The sequence below is a fragment of the Helianthus annuus genome, chromosome 9 (assembly GCF_002127325.2).
Source record: "Helianthus annuus cultivar XRQ/B chromosome 9, HanXRQr2.0-SUNRISE, whole genome shotgun sequence".
Classification (NCBI taxonomy): domain Eukaryota; kingdom Viridiplantae; phylum Streptophyta; class Magnoliopsida; order Asterales; family Asteraceae; genus Helianthus; species Helianthus annuus.
In genome coordinates, this window is record NC_035441.2 from 5283696 (window position 1) to 5290477 (window position 6782).

At 30.4% G+C, this 6782-nt stretch overlaps 1 long non-coding RNA gene across 1 annotated transcript; it reads right to left on the reverse strand.

The window, feature by feature from the left end:
* Positions 1 to 5014: 5014 nt before the first annotated feature.
* Positions 5015 to 5834, reverse strand: LOC110874058. Its single transcript, XR_002555597.2, has 2 exons — positions 5634 to 5834; positions 5015 to 5285 (listed from the first exon to the last, which is right to left on the reverse strand). It is a non-coding gene; the product is annotated as an uncharacterized LOC110874058 (long non-coding RNA).
* Between the last annotated feature and the right edge of the window lie 948 nt (positions 5835 to 6782).

Genomic DNA, 6782 nt, shown 5'->3' on the forward strand with positions numbered 1-6782 from the left:
CGTAACTGAGTAAAGACCAATTAAAAGTAAACGGCTCCCATCAACCATCATGGATTGCTCCTACTTAAGCATTCTTAACTATTAGTTCTCTTTTCATACACATCCTATGCGTCTAAAACACGTTGGAGATCTTTGACGCAGGATATTCCTTGTGGCTCGGTACTTGTGTATAAAAACAAAACACTAGTTAAAAGTTTATGTAGGATTTGCCTAAGGTGAGGTTTGTCTTCCCATCGTATATATAATTGGATAGTAGTTGGATAGTAGTTACTCTAATGCCATTTGTAATATCCAGTACTCTTATATCAACCAATATTATTCACTTCATATGTTTGCCATGAAGAGCTCACATACATGTATTTGGTTGCCTAAGTGGAAACTTTCCAAGAAATCACCCATGAATTACTCTCACTCAAGCAAACTTAATTGTGGAGTTCTCTTTTCATCCACAGCTAATTTCTCTCATATGAACGGAACGGAAAGAAACATAACAAGACGGGATTTCCACAATTGATGTAACACATATGAATTAGATACTTAATAGTTAATAACTGATATATGATAACTAGTAGTTAACACTTTAATAACATACCGATTAATAAACCATTTTAATGATTTTGTGAAACATTTTCATTCATCAAAAGGTTAAAGCAAGGCTAATTCCATTTCACATGTACATATTTTCATGACACCCGACGAAACGATAGCATGTTATGAGTTCCTTTTAACCGTTACATAGTCGTTGATGTTCACATGTTCTCACCTATTGCTTTGTTGACATCGTCTACATTATATTTTTACCTTATTATTTTTGCGATCAAAATTAGTAATATAATGTTACATTGGTAGCAGTGGCATATTGTGTTACTTTGTAACGTATTTCTTTCAATAAATGGTGACGTTAAATAATCGCTTTAGTAGAAGTTTATACTTCATCAAAATAGGTTGTTATAATTACCTACTATAATTCTTGTGGTCATCTCCAACCAATACCTCTTTCTTTTGGTAAAACTTGCAATACATCAAGCAATGTGCTACTGATGCAACATTATATTGTTAAAATTGGTCACTAAATGATTAGCCTAACACAAGGTGAGGATGTTTAGTGTAATATAATGTTAGTGTCGGTTTAGGAAAAAAAAAACACTGAAAGTTTTGAAAGTATAATTAATTAACTACAACATTAGTCATTTAGGTTAGGCCGGAGGGTATGGAGGCGCCACCCTCGCCACCTCACACTCTATAGCGCCCCCGGCGCTATACACCCCCACCCACCATTTTAAGAAGGGGTGCCATTGATAGGGCTCCATAATGGTAACGAGCTCGAAGGGCTTTATCAGGTGGGGCCCATGTCATTTCACCCAATGAAATCTTTTTTTTTTTAACTTTTTAATAGGGGGCTCCATCCACGCCATGCAAGTTAAAGAGGGACGTGATAAAGGCCCATCGCTGAGGTGGATCCTAGGTGGCGCTTATGTGGCCTGATAAAGCCCCTAGGAGGCTCCAACCACATCCTCGAGCCTTATAGTCTAGTGGTCAAGAGGAATTATCTCTTGTGAGACCAATGTTCAATCCTTAGGAGGTGTAAGTATTTAAGGGAAAAAATTAGCCCTTAAAAAAATAACTACAACATTAATTAATTACAACAAAGGTAGCTTATATTGAAAACAATTTATAATATATACAAAGTCTTAATTTTAAATCACATTTATATTGTTTTGAGTATATATTTTCATATATTTTGTACTAGATTATAGACCCCGTGTATTACACGGGTTTGAGGATAAAATTTTATAATATAATTGGATATAATTATAAGAATATTTCGTGAGTTAAAAAATTAGAAACGTGCAAAATAGTTTAGAAAATCCAATAAAATCATGTAATTAAGGAAATGAAATAGTTACCATAGTAAATATGGTATGGTTACCATATATTTGCGATATTTGATTAAAAAGGTAAATCTAACACCTATATCGGTCATGTATAGTAGCATAAAGCAAACATGTATCTACATTGGCTTAGCAACTCCATAATATACTGGATAGTAAGATGAGAACATAATTATTATATTATGGACAATTTTTTTACACAACTTGGCTTTGTTATGATTTGATTCTGGTTATATTTTCGTTATATATAACGTTTACATATTGTAATAACTTTTTTATAAGTATATTTTATTTTTTCTCAGATTAAAAATCATAACATCAAAGTGGTTAATTATGAAATTGCAATTGACCATTTATTAAGATTTAGACGAAGTCACGACCAGAAATAAAGTTTCATGATTTACTATCTCCATTGCCCCTCAAGTTACATGGTTGAGAATAATTTATTTATGTAAATTTGTGCATACATTATTATTAAATTATATAAATTTAATCCTCAAACCCGTGTAATACACAAGTTTATAACCCTGTGTAATTAACAGTAAAATTTTTAATAAAACTTATATCAAACATATACTAAAATAAATATGTTGCAACACTAAATTCAGAATTTTATAGAAGTTGTTCTAAAGTTATAAAAGGAAAAATAAATAAATAAATGTGATCTTGGAATCTTTAAATATAAAAAAATTAAAATATATAAATTAATAATAAAATAAATCACAGAAATAAATATCCTAATATAAATTTACTTACATACATTATCTTAATCTCCCCATATTCATTTAAATCCTTTATATTAGTTATAGATAATTATTAATTTAATTTGAATTTATACGTTTATCTCTAACTATATTAATTAATATTATAATAATTTGTGTATAAAAAATTAATATTTAATATTATTATTAAAAGTGGTGAGGCATCAGAGAGTGACACGTGTAAAAAAGATTTTTATTTATTAGTATAGGAAGATTTGTATTTTACTTGATTAAATATTAACATCAATTATTTAATGATTCACATTCGAATTTCCTTTATATTGTTTCTCTTTATATTTAGGGCAAATGTTTTCTAACTTTTCTCATAAAAGTCCCTCTACTTTTTTTAACTAAAAAACCAATGTACTTTCTTTTTTTTTGTCTCATAAAAGTCTCTTAATAACTTTTTGTATATAAAAGTCCCTCTAAACATTAAATTTAACAAAAAGAAAGTATGTTGGTTTTTATGTGCAAAAAAAGTGAAGGGACTTTTATAAGAAATTTTAGAAAGTATGTTGGTTTTTTGTGACATTTTCCCTTGTATTTACATATTTATTCGTCAACTTTTAATTGAATTCCTCAAAACATTTAAATTTTAATTGCAATGTGGGGCTAACCCAATAGTAGGGGCATATATCTCTAAGAGGGACGTCCAGGAGCGGCTCTTATGGTGTGCGAGGAGGACTTCCGCACAAGACCTGTGATTTCGAGGGGCACGAGATTTTAAAAAAAAATCAATATATATGTATATGTTATTTTTTTTTATAAAAAAAATTGTAAATACATATCAAATCCAATATAGAGGCCCATTATCAAATACATTTTTTATGCTTTATAATTTACCCAACTTAACATTAGGTTTATTGGGTCCAACCCAATACTAATATGATTTTAAAAAATGAAAATAAAAAAAACACTGACACGCTGGAAACTGAAAGGGCGATTGAACGAACATCAGAACCCATATCCCCTAGAAACACTAAAGACGCTGGATTGCTGGAAACAAAACAAGAAGGGCCGACTAACAATCGAATATCATCATCATATTTATAATTAAACCAGAAGTTAGAAAAAGAACAACAAGTCAACAACATCAGACACTGTTGTGTTGCAGGAGGGCGATTCTGATTCTGAATTTTCGATTTCAGAAGTTTCGGAACATAACATCAAGTCCGTTCGTTTAGTGTTATTGACTCGTAAGTCTGTTAATTATTGAACATCGATTATTATTTTGTTGAACATCGATAGAACATAACATCAGAAACCGTATATTGTCGTATACTCGTATTGATTAAGTGTTGTCGTAATTTTTTTAGTCTGTTAATTGTTGAACATTGATTATTATTTTTAGGCGTTAATCGCTCCTAAACAAGCATCTGGATGGCAAAAACGTCAAAAAAGGAAACGAGCGGAAGAATTGGTGAAGTCTCAAGCTTGTGCTATACAAAAGTTTTTGGCGCCTAATCCACCTACAGTTAATGTTGAAAATCAACAAGAAGACGTTGAAGTAGAAGTAGAACAGGAACAAGAAGATGCACTCAAGTTTGAAGGGACCTCAGATATTGATGCCGAGGCACTATATATGGAGCTTAAGTTATTTCGTGCATCACTAACCAATAAATTTAGCTTAAGTTATGCCGAGGGACCCTGTAGATGTTTTGGAGCATATGAAAGAAAATGATTATTTCCCAGAAACATGCATTGCATATAGAATATTATTAACTATTCCAGTCATTGTAGTATCTGCAGAAAGAAGTTTTTCAAAGTTGAAGTTGTTAAAATCTTACTTACGATCTACAATGTCTCAAGATAGACTTAGTGGGTTGGCGATGATAGCTATCGAGAACAAAGTCTTAGATAATATAAATTGTGAAGAGTTGATTTAGCAATTTGTTATGAAGAACGCAAGGAGGGCTGCACGAATCATTAGTTAGCTATTATATTAACTTATTAGTTATTACGGTATGTAACTTATTAGAATACTATGATTTTGTCATTATTATAATTGTATAGTTTATCAAATACTACAATTTTTGTCATTGTCGTAATTATATTGTTTATCATTAAAGCATAGGGGCTCATTTTTCGAGCTCGAACAGGGCACGTGAATTCTCAGAGACGCCACTGAGGACGTCCCAGGTTTAAACTTGGGCAAAGAGAGTTATTTAAATAATTGGTGTAAAGTAGGGTAGATGGAACCTTTATCGTTCGAAAAAAATTAATTTAAATATTTTCAAAATTATTATGATGTACTGATGTTATTAGTCTAATTGTAAAGTTTCAGAATATGCAACTCTTTTAAGTTATTTCCTGATTATAAAGAGGTATTATTTTTCTGAAGTTTTGCAGCAAAACTAACAATTTATAACAAAATACAAAGCAACATGGATATTTAAAAATAATCACATTTCCAAGTAGTTCCATGCTACATTTGAGAATTGAACCAATGCTTTAAAACGAGATAAAATAAAGAATGAATCTTTATAGTACAAAGAATGGAGTTTGACTTAAAAGAAGTCAAAACAAACCCAAGAAGTTGTTTGGAAGATTAAAAAGAACTAGTGCATGATGTATGTCAAGGCCAAAGCAACCATCATGAGCACATAAGCCACCCCTTGATCAATTGTTGCACCTATAACAATAACCATAACCAATTTAGAAATCAAATATTACACACACATATTTACACACCCCTAATAATTTGGTTTAATCTTTTTTTATAAAAAAAAATATAACAACTCTATTTTCTCATATCTATTTAATATAATAACATGGATAATCTATTTGAGAAACCCAAAGGGAAAAGATTAGATAGACAGTTTTCACCGCTTTTATCAGTTACACTCTAAATCAACCAGTCTATTTGTAATGGGTTCATTATCTAGAAATCAACTGACGACAGTTTAACTGATTAGAGCGACTAGTCTAGATCGGTTTTCACACTACTCGTTGAAATCTAATGTGCAAGAGAGAAACATACCATCACTTGAAGGGGCCGGGGCAGGGGAAGAAGCTTGAGCATTGATCGTTGAAAGAATCAAAGAAACCGTGATAACGAAAATAGCCATCACAAAATTCATTCTCACACACTCCATTTCCAAATTTATTATTTACTCTAAAAAATAAATAAATAATAAAATCTTGAAAAATACCCAACCTTAATTTTTCAAGTATTTCATAGCCATAAATGTGTTTACATGAGATGTATATATAGTGAGAGAAGAACAAAGATATATTTATTTAAAAAAGATTAATTACTTCTTTTTTAATTAATTTATAACCTTAAAATGTAACGACCTCTCTGGATGGTCGTTGAAATGATGATTACAAAGAAGATTATGTAGTTAAGAAATTATTTTGGCCGTTGATCAATGCCACGTGTAGGGTGTAGAATGGATGCACGTTAAGATGTACGAGTTTAGGCTGGATTGAGCTGGGTTAGCACATGCATATGATTGTTTGCCCCTTTGTCGAATATTCTTTCTTTTTGTTGTTCTTATTTCTGGTTTTCTTTCTTTATAAAAATGTTAAAATTCTATTTTATTATTTATATCGTAAGGAGTAGGATTAAATACAAACCACATTTCGTATACAAACGTTAAGACTGTAAGAACCATTTAAAAAGTGTCATGTGATATCCAACCAATTATAGAGAATTTGTAAAATGATAACCTAAATAATATCAATTATCTTGAATTCCTTATAATTATGCTAACAAACAATTAATTATTTATTTGAATCTTCTTTTTGTTTTCAATGTGCTGATAAAGAAAAGTGCTGATATCGTTTCACATATGTGCTAAAATCAATTATCTTGATTAATTTTTATGTGCTAATATAATTCAAAAGTGCTACTTTTATGTATGTATTATTTTAGTATGTGCTAATTTAACTTTTTTTAAGTGCTAGGATCTGTTCTTATGGTTTGTATGATAAATATGGTTTGTACCGGAACCAACCCCTCATATCATAAAAGTCAATATTACAGAATTACATATATTATATATAAATATATTTGGTTAAGTTTAATGATTCAACTTGCTGCTGTAAAAAAACTTAACCAAAGATTGATTAATAATTAAAATTTTACGATTAAGGAATATACACAATGATACTCTTCACGGCCGTC